The 16,094-nt window shown below is 46.3% G+C and overlaps 1 protein-coding gene across 1 annotated transcript in view; it reads right to left on the reverse strand.

The window, feature by feature from the left end:
• The window catches only part of CHST15 (carbohydrate sulfotransferase 15), a 47,068-nt gene extending 42,168 nt beyond the window's left edge, over positions 1-4,900 (reverse strand). The window contains exon 1 of the mRNA XM_036386100.2: positions 4,829-4,900. The gene's annotated coding sequence lies outside the window, so the exon portion shown is untranslated. The remainder of the gene's footprint in view (positions 1-4,828) is intronic.
• Positions 4,901-16,094: the final 11,194 nt, after the last annotated feature.

The following is a 16,094-nucleotide window of genomic DNA, read 5'->3' on the forward strand; positions in this document are numbered from 1 at the left end:
CTTTTACAGTGAGGAACAACCCACCTTAGATACAGATTTGGCCCAAAACCCCATTTATTTATAAAACACTCTGCTTACTTGGTGAGTAAATGATGGCATAGTAAGTTTTAGAACAATAAGTGTGTATCTGGTGCTGCTTGGTCTATAAACAAAATAAAAGCCTGGCTTGCTCCCTTACTCCATCCCATCAGTTCTCTACGGGATTGGGCTCATTTCCAAGGAAACCCGTGGCACAGGAGGCAGCCACGTGCCCCCCACCATCCCCAAGGCTGCAGGAGCTGTGGCTGCTTTCAGCAAAGCAACAGGGGAAGGCTCACACCACCAGGAGCTCCAAAAATGTGCCCGGAGTTGAGGTGGGCCACCTCATTTTTGGGCAAGGACAGGAGGAAAGCAGCAGCCAGGTGCTGAGGTTTGGGAAATGAGTGTTTCAGGCAGCTCAGGCTGTTGTGGGAGCTGGGGGAAGGTGATTTGGGAATGTGGGAATGAGAAGAGGCAGCAGGTTGGGGCTGGAGGGCTGGTGCAGGAGAGGTCAGAGTGATCAGAGGGATGGAGCATCAGTCCTGTGAGGAACGGCTGGGACTGGGCTGTAGCCATGATATTTTCTGAAAAATCCTTTCCTTAGGATTTTTTCTCCTGAGAAGCTGAGAGGCCTCAGAAATGAAATGTAACCAATGGTTATCTGCTGCTGTGGAATGCAACAGGTGCATCTGTGATTGGTCTCATGTGGTTGTTTCTAATTCATGCCCAATCACAGCCAGCTGGCTCAGACTCTGTCCGAGACACAAGCCTTTGTTATAATTCTTTCTTTTTCTATTCTTAGCTATCCTTCTGATGAAACCTTTTCTTCTATTCTTTTAGTATAGTTTTAATATAATATATATCATAAAATAATAAATCAGCCTTCTGAAACATGGAGTCAGATCCTCATCTCTTCCCTCATCCTGAGACCCCTGTGAACACGGTCACAGTGGGGTGTTCAGCCTGGGGAAGAGAAGGTTCCAGGAGACTTTAGAGAACCTGAAGGGGCTCCAGGAGAGCTGGAGAGAGACTTTGGAAAAGGGATGGAGTGACAGGAGAAGAGGAATGGCTTCAAAGTGACAGGAGGCAGGGTTGGATGGGATACTGGGAAGGAATTGTTCCCTGTGAGGGTGGGCAGGCCCTGGCACAGGTGCCCAGAGCAGCTGGGGCTGCCCCTGGATCCCTGCAGTGCCCAAGGCCAGGCTGGATGGGTTTGAGGCAACCTGGGACAGTGGAAGATGTCAGGGCTGGAACTGGATGAGCTTCCCTTTCCCTTCCCACACAAACCAGTCTGAGATTGTGACCTCTGTGTGCTGCCACCAGAGGGGACAGAGGCAGTGGGACAGTGTGCCAAGGGTCCCTCACTCCTGTCCACCTCCACCACCTCACCAGGCCTCTCATCCTCCCCTCAGCTGCCTTGTCACTGCCACCAGGACAACATTTTTCCTTCTGTTTCCTCTTGCAAGGCATCACCTGCCTCTGTCCCCTCAGAGGATGCTCCTTAAATCTAAAGCTTACAACCCACGTTCAACAACTGCTGGAAAGCAGGTGTAACATAAATTAATAAATATTCCATGGAAAAGCTACATTAACTGCTTGCCCCTAAAGTGCTGTTTAGTGGCATGTCAGGCACAGCTGTGTAATCAAAGGATTACAGAGCTCCCATTGCAAGGCTCTCCACCTCCTCGGGAGCTTCCCTGGCTCCCTCTCCTGTAAAAACCCAGCCCAGGCACCAGGACAGAATTGTAATCATGTCTTTGAGCCTGGGAAACACAACCCAGCAGGCTGTGGGGACAAACACAACATGTTTTCTGTCAGATACACAGGCAGCCATACAAATTTTTAAGAGAATGGCTCAGCAAAGCTATAGATCATCTGGAATTTTAGTGAAATTGCAGTGTAAGTAGAGAGATGGGTGCAACCCAGGCTGCTTCTAAACAAGAACTTGCAGGAGGTTACAGATCCCTTCCCCTGCATGGCTGTGCTCAGACTCCAGATCTGACACCTCACTTGGTCAGCAAGCAAAACAGGGCACTTCACTAAAAAACATCAATAAATAAGAAATGCTAATTTGTGTGGGAAAGCAGTGAAAAAAATGCTGTCTTACTGGAAATCTACCATGGCTCTCCACAGCACTTTGGATTCTTCTAGCTGAGCAACATAAGGAGTACAGTGGGAATTTAGAATTACCTCTCTCTGTGGGAGGTATGGAGGAAACCAGGTGGGTTAAATGGGAGTCTAAAACCAGCAATTAACAAGCCCAGATCAGATCAAGGTCCATCTCCTGCAAACCCTCTGGGATGTCTGAAATAGTGCTCCACCCAGGGCAGCACTGAGTGATTTAAGAGCTCATCCCATTGGAATTTCTGACTGTGGGATATACATTAACTGTAGGGGTAATTGGGAGGGAGAGGGGCATATCAGTATCTGTTGGTGTCATGGCTTTTCTTCACCTAAGTGATGCATCTGTGCTGGAAGAGAAGCACAGCTGGGTGTTCCAAGTTCCTAAATCCATGTGTCATTGAGGTGAGATCAGCCCTCTGCTGTCAGCTCACCTCAGGACAAATTCTATCAGCACCCAGTGGTGACACAGCCCTGAGCTACAATACTGAGATTTTGCTCTGTGCACATATGAGGAAGAAATCAGTGCAGGAAAAGTAGTTTATAAAAGGAAGGATCCCCTTCCTAGTCAGCAGAGGAATTCCACAAGAAATCCTTAGCAGAGTTTGCTGCCACCCCACTTGATCTTCAACACAAACCATTGCTTTGAGAGGTGCTTTAGTACCAGCCCATCCTTAAAACTGAGATCACCTGGGCAGCCAACAAAAGCTTTGAGCACTGAAACTCCCCCTTCTCACAGAGCTCCTGCCACAGGTTGCTTGAAATAATGTTAAAATAGAACATAAGCAGTACCTTATTTGCATCTCTGTGATTATGCCTACATAAAATCCCTGTTCATACTGCTGGTGGATTACACACCTTCATCCTTCCCATCCAACCACATGAAATAATTCAAATATGAGAGTCTGCTTCACCATTCTCATTTATATGGTTTCCAGATAGCTGCTTTTAGTTTAGCAATGAAGATAAAAATCCATTACTGCCTTCCATTGCATTAGTGGAATTATGTGTTTTGCAATGTAAATCTCCACTGTTTGATCATCTTCCTGTTACAAACCACCAAATAAAACACTCTGAATTTGAGATTAGTCCTCCTGTGACAAAATCCGAACCATAAAACTATTTTCCTATTGATTTCAGAACTGCACGGTGGCTGCAACTCACAGACACAGGATCTAAGTGCTATTAAAAAAAAGGAAAGAAAGAAGGTAGTTTCACTACTTAATCTTCATACAAGTAGTCTTTCTGCATTCAAATTGATTTTCTTTCTTTTGGCACGTGAAGAGCCAGATGAATCCTTTGACTCAATGCCCAAGAGTGAAATGGCACCAGCAGCAGCAGAGAAGCTCTCAGGGCATGAGATGTGTGACAACATTTTAATCACTGACAAAAAGAGGCTTCAAGGCAGCTACTCTGTAAGTGCTTGCTGGTTTTAAGTGAGAGTCACTATTTGTGAGTGACTGTATATAAAAAATCATCTCTATGTCTATAAATAGCACAGATACAAATATATATGTATGGTTCACGTCCACTTGAGGATGTTTTATTGGTGGAAATTTCCCTCTCTGCCAAAGATCAAGCAGTCCCCAGTCAGTATCAAGTGCAGTGCTGTTCAATCAGGTGTTTGTTTATCCAAACGAGCACATACCATTTGCAGTTAAACCTTAAAAATATTTATTTTTCATGAACAGTTCCAGCAAACTTTGAGATTTAATCTGTGATGTGCCCAGCTGGCCACTCTACTCTTTCTTTTAAGTCTCAAAACACAAAGGAACGTGTTTGTTCTACAGGAGATGATGATGATGATGATGGGTTTTTGGTCTGGCTAACAATTCAAGAAGTGAAACCATTCTGATGTCGTATGCAAGTCAGTGTGAAGGGAACTGATGTAAGAAATAAAATGAAAAAAATTTAAAATTCCAAATCTGAGAGTTTGGTAGGTGTTTGGATGCACCATCCAATCAATACTCTCACATATCCCATTAACCTACAAATCTGTCTGTGCCTAAGACACTGAGATCCCTGCAGAGTACGGCTGTAGTATTACAATGAAGCAGCAGAGGAAAATTAAAAAAAAAGAAGAAGAAGAAGGGGAAGAAAAAGAGAAGCCCATATATGAGACCGCCAAAGTTCAGCTGGTGAATTGTTGCTTAACAGACTCTGACCACAATAACCCGTCACTGAACCTTGCCTGCATTCTCAGCAGCTATCAAGCTATTTTTAACAGCCAGCAGCTTGCATTTCAGAAATCCCCCTCTTCACCCAAAAATACTCGCCTGCACGCCCGGCTCGCTCCTCGGAGGGATGCGCTCCGGGATGGAAAGGCTCTTTCAGGAGAGCCCCCGGACAAGTGTCCGCTGTCCCCGAGCCCCGAGCCGGCTGCGGGCAGTGGCAGCATCGCGCCCTGTGCCCTGTGCCCGCGGGTCCCGGGAGCCCGGCCCCGCTCCTGCCGCCTTTCCCCGCTCCTGCCGCCGCTCCGGGATGCCCTGGCAGCGCCGCGGGTGCCGCAGCCCGCGGGGAGCGGGGACAGCCCCGCGTCCCCCGAGCCGTGCCGAGCCTGGCGCTGCCCAACTTCCCGCAAAGTCCCGCTGCCTGCAAACTTGGGGAGCCGCGGCCTGGGGGGCCCCGCCATCCCATCATCCCATCCCATCCCATCCCACCCCATTCCATCCCATCCCCGCGCTCCTACCTCCGCCGCCTCGGCTCTGCTCTGCCCCGCGCCCGCCGCCTCCGCCGGCTCTGCCCTGGGGGAGGGGGGCGGAGGACGAGGAGGAGGAGAGGAGGAGGAGGAGGAGGAGGAGGAGGAGGAAGGGGGAGGGAGCAGCCCCGCCGCTCCCCGGCCGCGCTGCGCAGCCCGGGAGGCGGAGTGCAGCGCTCGGCTCTGCCCCGCGGCTCCCCGGGGCGTGGGGGTTCCCCCGGGCATGGGGGAGCGGGGATGTGCTGCGAGCAGAGCGGGGGATGCTCCGCGGAACCCCCCAGGATGGGCTCCGAGCAGAGCGGGGGATGCTCCGCGGAACCCCCCGGGATGGGGAGCAGGGATGGGATCCGAGCAGAGCGGGGGATGCTCCGCGGAACCCCCCGGGATGGGGGAGCGGGGATGGGATCCGAGCAGAGCGGGGGATGCTCCGCGGAACCCCCCGGGATGGGGAGCGGGGATGGGATCCGAGCAGAGCGGGGGATGCTCCGCGGAACCCCCCAGGATGGGCTCCGAGCAGAGCGGGGGATGCTCCGCGGAACCCCCCGGCATGGGGGAGCGGGGATGGGGTCCGAGCGGAGCGGGGGATGCGCCGCGGAACCCCCCGGGATGGGCTCCGAGCAGAGCGGGGGATGCTCCGCGGAACCCCCCGGGATGGGGAGCGGGGATGGGATCCGAGCAGAGCGGGGGATGCTCCGCGGAACCCCCCCGGGATGGGGAGCGGGGATGGGATCCGAGCAGAGCGGGGGATGCGCCGCGGAACCCCCCGGGATGGGGAGCGGGGATGGGATCCGAGCAGAGCGGGGGATGCGCCGCGGAACCCTCTGGGGCGGGATGCGGGGCATCCCCCGGGCATCCCCCGCGGCATCCCGGGCCATGGGCCGAGGGAATGCAGGAGGAGATGGGCCCCTCCTGAGCCGTCCGACGGGAATTCGGGCTGTCCCGAATGGCAGTGAGCAGACAAAGGTCAGCCCGAAGAGACTCAGGGCACGGCTGGGGATCAGAGCTATCCTGCTGCACACCTGGCAGGCTGCAGCGAGCATCCTCTGCCCTGCTCCGGGCTTGGAATGGCAACAGCACCAGCGTGGCTAAGGAGCCAAAATCTTCTACTCAGCTGAATGGAAAGTTTGCTCTCAAACAAGAGATCCTACCAAAAAAAAAAAATGTTTATTCATATATGTGTAAAGTGAATATACCTAAAAACTGTTAAACTGTCAGAGGTCAAGCTGAGATTAAATTTTAAGAAGGAATTGTTCCCTGTGAGGCTGGGCAGGCCCTGAGGGTGCCCAGAGCAGCTGTGGCTGCCCCTGCATCCCTGGCAGTGCCCAAGGCCAGGTTTGGTTTGGAGCAACGTGGGATAGTGGGAGATGTCCCTGCCCATGGCAGGAGGGTTGCAACAAGATGGTCTTAAAGGTCCCTCCCACCCCAGACTGTTCTGTGGTTCTATGATGATAAATCTGTGGTTTAATGTATAGTCTGGTGATGAAACCTGTGACGCACACACATCCTTTCTGAGATGCAGCACACACCATTTCCCTCAAAGGCTTAATGCAACACTTGCAAAGCCAATGTTATCAAAAGGAAAACTCTTCATATTTCCCTCCTTACACTGTTAAGCTTAAATCCACGTGTTTAATGCTCAGCAATATTATTTCTAAGAGCTTGAAGTGATGAAGCACGAGCTGAATATGAAAGAACAGTGAATTCTCTATTTTAGTACTTCCTTTTGTGATCAAGCCCATCTCTGGTTTTAACTTTCAGAAGCATCTAAAACTCAGCTCTGTGGGAATCTGTTTTGCAGTGAAACCATATATACCTTAATAGTAAAATGCAAAGCAGCTTATAAATTACACAGCTCTGATTGGGAGCCAAACAAATTAACGATTTCAAGCAGGTGATTGTGCACCTGTAAGACCACATAAAAACTTTTAAAAGCTTTTAAAAGCCACACATGCACACATTTCCTACAGCACCACGTGAGGATCTCTGTTCAGATCACATCTGAATCTCACCTGGTTTTTAGGGGAAAAAACTACTCAGAATAAAGACCCTGACGAGGTGACACCTGTGATTTATAAAATACTCACACATATTCAGCATTTCTGTTCTGAGTTAAATATGCTGCCCTCCAAGGCCTTTTTTTGGCCTCGTGGGATGCTCTGAATAGCAATTATCCTTAGCCAGATTTCTGTGTAATTACACTCTCTTCCTTTTTCTGTATTTTTAAATAACAAAAAAATCAAAGAAGCTGTCATGAAAACAAGATCTTCATTCCCTGGGGAAGTCTCTGTTTGCATTATTCCCCACCAAGCAGCAGCTGGAGTAGAAATCTTGGTGGTGTTTTCCACACGTGGTGGCTCAAACTTCCACAGAGGCACTCCATAAAGGCTGAGTCTGCCCATCTCACAGACACTTACAGACTCTTCAGTGTTATCTGGAGAGATGGGGAGGAAAACACAAACTTTAATGGCATGATAAATCCCTCTCAGGAACAGTGCTACCAGGAAAAATCACAGAATCACAGAATGCTTTGGGTTAAAGGGACTTTAAAGCCATGGGCAGGGACATTGTCCCAGGTTTTTCCAAACCCATCCAACCCATCCTTAAACACTTCCAGGGATGAGACAGCCACAGCTTCTCTGGGCACCCTGTGCCAGGGCCTCACCACCCACGCAGGGAAGAATTTTATTTCTAATATCCCATCTAACCCTGCCCTTTGTCAGTTTGAATCCATTACCCCTTGTCCTGTCACTACACGCTCTTGTAATGATTGCCAGAGGAAGGAAAATCAGAATAAACAGCCTGAAAATCTAAAAGCTGAGACTGACCTTTAATTCTCATGATTCAGAGTTCAAAGAGGGAGGAAATGAAGAAGTTTCAATATAGAAATTATAGTAGAGCTATCTCTGACTAGATTGGTTTTCATATAAAGAAAGGTCCTGACCTCCACCTCTGTAAATCTGATTTCTGCTGGTTGCCATGCTTACTCTGCAACATATGAAGAATCATCCCACTTTTAAAGCAAGTTTGTACATATTTCTTAGCTCTGAGCAGGCTTATGTGGTGAAAAAGATGGACAAGTCCTTTAGCAGTGTTGAAAAGCAGGCCTTCAATTAGTGGTGCAAACTTGTGAATTAAAAAGGTGATTTTTTTAACCATGTGAGTCCTTTCTCCTTGCCGCTGGCTGTGGCTTGGGGCAGAAATCTGGTGGCCAGGTCCAATGGCTGTGTTTGCCAGTAGCAGAGCTGTGCATTTATAGCCAGATTAAACTCTGGGATAAATAAATCAGATTGTGTCCTCAGAGCACGGCTGTAATGGGATGCTAATCCCAGGAAAAGGGCTGCTTTTCCTCCACGTGCCTCTCCCAGCATCAGCATCTCTGGGTTATTCTCACAGAGAGGGCTTAGACGTGCAGATGTTTCTGCTTTGTGCTTCCCCTCTCCCAAACTCATAAAGCAGAGGAAGGAGTTCATTGCCCGCAAGGACCGAGGAGGATTCTGCTTCCCACTCCAGCTGCTTTTGGGGAGCCCTTTTCCCATGACCTCCGTCCCCAGGCAGTGCTTCCCAAAGCCCTTCTCCAGGGATGCTGCTGCAGGGTGCCAGCACAAAGTGATAGCCTTACATCAAATCCTAATTCCACCAGAAACAGACACGGGCAGTGACAGGAAAAGACCCAAACTTCCCCAAAACATCTCAGTCCCCTTTGTGCCACGAGGTGCTGGGAGCAAAGGGACCTGCCACATTCCCCGAGGGACACCTCAGGACTCCCCTTTCTCAGGAAAAGCAGAGGTGTGGTGGAGCTGGAAGCAAACAACTTCCTGGGTAAAAAAAAAACAAAACAAAAAAAAAACCAACAACAAAAAACCCTGTAAATCCAGCCGGGAGTTTCCGTGCAGTGAGCCTGGAAAACCACCAGGTGCTATGGATGTTGTATTTAACAGCTCGAGGGCTCAGCGCTGAGCAGAGCTGCAGCTCAGACTAATTCCAGCCCAATTCCATCCCGATGGATGCAGGCTGGGCTTAGGATGTGCAGCCCCAGCCCTCCAGCACCCCCAGAGATTGTTTCAGCTCTTCTCCCAACTCCGAGGCTGGGAGTTGGTGCTGTGGGAAAATTGCAGGGAGATTTGCTATTCTTAGTTGTCTGCTCTGCCATTAAAATATTGGTGTAATTCTCACTGGAATTAATGGAATGTGTGTATTTTAAAGAAATGCATTATTACTCTCATTTTGCCCCCGGTATCCTGGCAACAGGCACATTCACATCACTAATTTCATATCTTGTACATCCTTCAGCTCTGAGTAAAGGGTATATCAACCTTCAGATACTCTGAATGCCTTTTCTTGCTGTTTTCTCAACTTGGGCTGGGAATTATTCCTCTTGGCACGCACATCCTTGGAATGCCTCTGGGAATTCATGCTCAGCCTTTAATTGAAGACAATGCCTTTGTCCCTGGAACAGGCAAAAATTAAAACTGAAACTTGATTAGGTAAATGTGGCAGAATCTGGTTTCCCACAAATGGTCTGTTAGATTTTAATGATTTTTAGATTTCAGTTGCCTTTTGCCTGATGCCATCCTTTCATCCTGAGCTGTGTGTCCTTCAGCACCCTCAAGAGCTCCCTTTTATTGGTGATCTTTATGCCCTCCTAGTACTTGTTGAAGGGTATCATTCCCCTCTTAGTCATCATTTAGCCAAGTGATACATATTAAGTTCCTTTAATCTTCGCTCATAACTCAGTCTCTTCCGACCTTTAATCATTTTTATTACTCTTCTTATGAATTTCTTCCAATTTGTCTGCATCTCTCTGGCGATGAGGCACCCAGGATTTACTGCCTTGTTTTAGATATGCTCTCCCTGCAGCAATGCAGAAGATGCTACCTCCTGCTACTTTCATCCACCACTGATTTAACAATATGCTGGAGTTGTGAGGTAGCTGGGAATCAATTAAAATAGAATTTAAATGGCTCAGTGCTCAGAGTTACTATAATTCTTTTGTGGCACCGCGTGCAACGAGAAGCCTTGGAGCCTGTGAATACCTGCTGCTTCTGGAAGCACGTGCTTGTGATTCCCAGGGCGGGCAAAGCTTTGAAACCTGCTGCATGCACAGCACTGTGAGCCTCTGAAGGGATGGGAAGTTTTGATCCAGAAGACAGCTGGAGATGGGTTCAGGTTTTGGCATTCACATTCTCTGAAAAATCCCTTCAGGATTTTTCTCCTGAGAAGATGAGAAGCCTTAAAGAAAAAGGAAAACAACTATTATCTGATTTGCTTCTCCTGTGTTGTGCTCATGTGCAATGTGTTTGGAGATTGTTTACCCACAGGTGGCTGTTTCATTGGTTTCATGTGAATTGTTTTGACTCATTGGCCAATCAGTGCCAAGCTGTGTCAGGACTCAGTCAACTGTGACTGGAAAGAGTCACCAGTTTTCATTATTAGTTTTTTAGCATTCAGTAGTATCCTTTCTGTATTCTTTAGTATAGTTTAGTTGAGTATTCTTTGATATACTATAGTATCATAAAAAAATAAATTAGCCTTCTGAGAACATGGAGTCAGATTTATCATTCCTTCCCCCCACAAATACTATCCAGATTGGCACCAGGAACAGCTCACGTGTGACAGCTCCACACTGCTCCTCCTGCAGCTCCCAGAGAGGCGACAGCACCCAAGGGCTCATCACAGCACTGGCAAAACTGAGGGAGGCAGCTGCCCAGAGCTTCACATTAGGTTGCTTCAAGCTCTGTTTAAATAGTTTTCTTCAGTAACATTTTTTAAAAAAGACTCTTTAGAAATCCGCACTGATTTTGAGCTTTGATTAATGAAGAGCTTGACATAGCTGAGCAGCAGATTAAATGATGAAAGATGCTCTAAGACTTCTCAGATCTGCTAAAATGATCAGGTGGCTTCTGTGTCCCCACCACGTCTGGCTTTGATTTAAGGCACACACTGGAGTCCAGAGGATCTCTGCTCCTGGTTCCTCTTTTCCCAACTGAGCAAGCCCGTGGTTTCACATTGCTCTGCTGGATAAGGAGGGAAGGCTGTCACTCCTGGAGCTGTTTAGTTCCTGTTACAGAACATTTTTCCTTTTATGACTCATACACAAGCTGTGGCTCTCCAGGTGCATTTTGTGTTCTCACATTTGGTCCCTGAGCCTCTGGTAGGGAATTTAAGTTCACTGGGCCTTTACATTCACACTCCAACACCCTGAGTTTTCACTTTCATGTCATTTATTACTCCTCCTCCAGCCTCTGAATTCAAAATGAACCGTTTAAAATTTGATCAGGGATGTGTTCTAATGAGTGCTTGGATTATATGTGTGCCTTGTTTCCTTAAGTGATTTTTACCCTTCTGTCTACCTCCAGAAAAAAACAGATTAACTGCATTTTATAGACTCTTTTCCCTACATACCCCAGTCTTTTCCCCTTTCCCATCTGTTGCTCTTCATTCATGAAGTTCCTTGCAAAGCCCAGCCTTCAAGAGTGGCTCAAGTATTAATAAAACAGCTTGTGGCATGAAGCACATTTACATACAAGTCGTGTGAGTGCACATATGAATCGTTCCCTAAAAATTATTTACATTCTGGACAAACATCTCATAGTGCTGAGGGGAAAAATGTTTCTTTTAGCCATAATTTATAAATATTTCAAGTACCGAGGCTGCTTTGTTAATGCTGAGTTTGTGGGGTCTACTTGTACAGACATGGCCTGTGCCATCCTGGTTTTTCCTTCAGGAGCAGAGGATGGGCCCTGCCCCTGTACAACTGCAAAGAGATTAATTTCCAAGCCTGCTTTTGCTGTATTAGCCTTCATTTTACATACACAAATAAAGTAATTTAACTTGTTAGATGTTCTATGAAAAGTACCAAGATAGACCAACTGTCTTTACCTTCAAAGTTATGAAAACCATTATTAAAAAGATCTATCACGTAACCTCCTTGTGCTGACATAATGATAAATGTTTCCTGTGAGTGTTATTCTACCTTCTAATTTCAGAAAAATTAATATACCTTTTTTCTGCCTCTTTTTTTTTTCCTTTTTTGCTAGCTCAGGCCTTGTTACAAAGCCATTTTAATTTGCAATCATTCTTCCAGTGCACCTGCAATGATAGAGCTGATAAACACTTTCTTAGATGATAATTTTTAATGACTACCAGGATTGCAGACTGAGTTCTGGCTTCAGGAAGAATGCCAGACATGGCAGAAAACTGAGAGACAGAAGAAATAGCATGGGAGGGATGCACTTCATGCACTAATTATCTTGAGCAATTTGGTCTAGTGGAAGGTGTTGGGGGTTGGATGAGATGAACTTTAAGATCCCTTCCAACTCAAAACATTCTGTGCTTCTGTGATTATCTATTCTTACTGCATTTTATATTTTCTGGTAACTTCCTACTCACACAGTTAAAACACTGCCGTGCTCAAATCCATCAAAAATCTCTCAGTTTTTCCCTTTTCCCAGTACCTAAAAGCTGAAACACAAGAGCAGGGTTCCTGCACAGTGCTGCTATCTTGCTGAATCAGGCAGTTTGGGGCAAAGCCAACTCCTGTGACTCTTGTGGTCTCGCATGAGGAATTGCTTCTGTTGGAGAAGCGTTGACCATTTAATATACACTACTCATGACTCACCATATATTCCCAGAGCACTTGGAGGTATTTCCATGCTGTCTCTGTATTTTTACAACCTAAACATATTCCCCTGGAGATTTATGCAGCTTTACATTCTTTTCTCTCATAGACATTTGCAGGAGTTTTATGAGGGAGCAGAGAGGGAGCCTAACCAGCTCGCTTAATTTAGCACAGTCCTGTCCTTTCCAGTTCACCCACCTTCAAAATGGGAATAATAATAAGCACTTAAGGGAGAATATTCACATGTCTAGCTTGAGACCTTTAATGTTCATCTCTCCAGAGGCTCAGCAGAGAGAAACAGCTTCTAATTCAGATGCTTTGAATGGGCTTCTAATGGAGCTTGCTCCTCTTCTGGCAGTCAGGGAGACCAAGTTCTCAGCACCCCTCCATCAGGCATTGGGTGACATGCCAGAAGCCAGACACTGTGAACATCCTATTTCATGGCTCATCCTGCAACCACTTCCACGCTCAGCTTCCCACTGGTGGAGCAATATCTGAATAACTCAGTGGATTTCCACATCTGCAGAGTGGAGTGGGCTGTGGGATGAACACCATGCAGAGCCCCAGTGATCGCTGACAAAATGAGCATTTCAACAGCACTTTGTGTGTGTTAAACCCAGCGGAAGCACTCTGAATTATCAATATGGCCAGTAATTAGTATTCATTAGGGCTCAGAGCAAACTACTGAGACTCAAATCCTCCCTTTGTGGTCCCTGGGTTGCAAACGTTGACATTGAGCAAGCCACTTCTCTTGTCCTCGTTTTTCCTTGTCATTAGGACCTCTGCATCATCCCTGAGTGTGATGTGAACCTTAATAAGGCTTGAGAAGGGCTTTGAGAACTTGTGCTGAAGAGGGAAATATTAATGTCAAGCATTGCTGTAGCAGCAGATGAGAGGGAGCGAGAGGCTGATCCCGATCCAAAGGGCTCGGAGCGGTGCCATGGAGCACTTCAATGCCTTGTGGATCCTGCCCAGGAGCACTGGGGACAGAGAAGCACACCAGGCCAGTCCTGCTCTCAGCCAGAGCCAAGAAGCACCACCAGGGAGTTGGGATTTGGAAAACCCATCCCTCTCTTGCTTTTTTTCGGGTTGCACAGGCAAGCTGCCCGTTGGTATGCACAAATGGATATTTAGGCTTCTAAACACCCCGCTCCTGGACACAGAAATGCAGTTTGAGACTGTGTTTAGCATGGAAAGGCTGGCACAGAAATCAATCTTTATTTCAGAAAACCTTCTCTTCAGTGTTTAGCCTTGGTGTTGATTATATGAATTAGATCCCTATTACAAATGAGCCTCATGTCCCAGAAACTAATGTGTTGTGCTCAAGAAGCAAGACTTTCTGCATTTCATCATCATTCTGTTCCTTAATGATTCCTCTTTCCTGGCAATGATGAGAAATGTTTATTTCCCTGGAGTATTTCTGGATGGTGAAATTATGGTGTTATTTGTGGGCAGTGGATGCCGCATTAACCCGCCAGGGCTGCATTGCCATCTTCAATCATTCTGTTTGGAGAGCTGGCCACCTTCCTTCACACCTCTGCTTTCCACAACACCCTTTGGCCACTTTCAATCTATTCAATCCACTTTTATGCTGGAGACAGTGGCTGCCAGCTCCTGCCTGCTCGGAGGCACAGGAGCAAGACAAAGTGACAAAGTGACAGTGAGATAAACACTACTGAGAGGCCTTAGTCTGCATTTTGAGGACTGCTGTAAATCAGAGTGATGGAGAGAGACAGATTAGTGGTGCCAGCCTAGAGAGGTGAATGTGCCTTCTGGGATCTACATATTCCTGTAAAATGCATCTACTTTTCATTTATAGCTAGTGATAGGAACACTGTCATGATGTTGTGGAAAAGAAGGATATGTTGACAGCAAGGTCGGGCTCTTGCACACTTCCTCAGGCTCTGCAGGAGTCATTGGTGGAGTTAATGAAGGTTCCTACAGTGCTACAGCCACATTTTCTTATTTCCATCTCCAGTTAGAAGCAGAGCAATATGTTATTCTACATGATCATATTAAAGGAATTCTTGATTTCATGTCCTGTAACTTCTGTCACCAGGTGTTGGCTGACACTCTCCATCCTGCTGTAAAATCCAGCTGCGTTCCCCAAACTGAAAACCCAAACACAAACACCTGAGATGAGATGAGATGAGTTCCATACCCAAACATACATTTGATGTTTGAGGCAACTTCAGCTAAAGCAAAATCTTGGTGAATTTGACCCCCCCATCAAAAGATTGCACTTAAGAAAGTTACATCAATGCAAAGTCAGGCCTGAAATCTGCCATCTGCTAAAGCAGGGAACCCTAAAGTTAAATTCACCATTGGAGCCAATGCTTGCTTGCTCTGTCGTTACCATCTGCAGTTTTTTACACTGCTGTTTATTCTGTTAAATTTATGCCTTAGTGTGTAAAAATGTCCCCAAACTATGAAAGCAAATGAGCAGTGTGACAGGGCTCATCCCAGTGAAGACAAGAACTTTGACATTATCAGATTTTTCAGACTTGAAAATCTCAAGGCTTAATCTCATGTAAACCCTTGGTTTTACAGTTCACAATCTCTGCTTAGTACTGGAAATCTTGCAATACTTATTCCCTCTGAGTTCACTCCCAGCACACTGGAATTTCCTCTATGTTGTACTAACAGAGAGCTCTTTGCTCAGAATTGATTCTTTTCTCTGCTGCAGAACACACAACCACTGATATCAGCAGCTCCTGTTGGAGTTTTTAGGCCAACACAGGTGAAAAAAATTCTTCAAAAAAGCTTTGGTGCTCAGCTGCATGTGCTCCCAATCTCAAATTCAGCCTGCATATGAACAAAGGAGAATGTTTGGGAAATGTACAAGCAGGCAAAAATCACCATATTTGATGATTTGCTCGCAGGTGACTTTTTCTTTCATGCAAAGGGATGCAATTTAAAATTCTCTGTGGTTGATTCATTCAGCTTTTTGGTTGAGAAGATGCAGAACTGCCTAGAATGGCAGTGTAGCCCCATTGCTTTTTTTTTTTTTTTTCCCCCTCTCTTCTGGTTCAGAAAAGAAATGTCAGTCTGACCCATCTGCTGGAATCTGAGCAGAGCCCCAGAAGACCCACACACAGGCTGGAAGACAAGTGCCCATATGGTGTCTGCATTCATTCATTGCAGAGCTGGTAGGCAGCAGAAATACCTCAGGGAAGAATTGGGGATGAGAAGATATTTTTAATAAACCAGACTGCAGTGATCTATAATGGGAAATTATCACCAAGCCTTTTCCACAAATATCTAAATTTCTGTCTCTCCTACTTTCCCTTCCAGCACTGGCATAGGAAAACCAGAAAAGAAAGGTTTCTTGTACTGTAAAACACTCAAATATTTCCACTTACCGGGGCTCTACTGTATCAAGGTTACTGTTAATGTTATTAATATTAATTTTCATTTACACCACTGCAAAGCCATTAATGTGATAACAAAGTTATTATCTTTATAGCAATAAGTATTTATTAAAAGCATGTACAGTGAAAATTGGTAATAAGATGAAGCAATGCAAAGTAGAATGCAATGAATCCCTTAGGAAGAATAATAAAGATTTCTGGCTCTTTTTATTCCTCCCAACAACTTCAGAGTATTTAAAAAAAAAAAAAAAGCAAGATAACAAGGCAA

This window comes from Molothrus ater, chromosome 8, assembly GCF_012460135.2.
Source record: "Molothrus ater isolate BHLD 08-10-18 breed brown headed cowbird chromosome 8, BPBGC_Mater_1.1, whole genome shotgun sequence".
NCBI lineage: Eukaryota > Metazoa > Chordata > Aves > Passeriformes > Icteridae > Molothrus > Molothrus ater.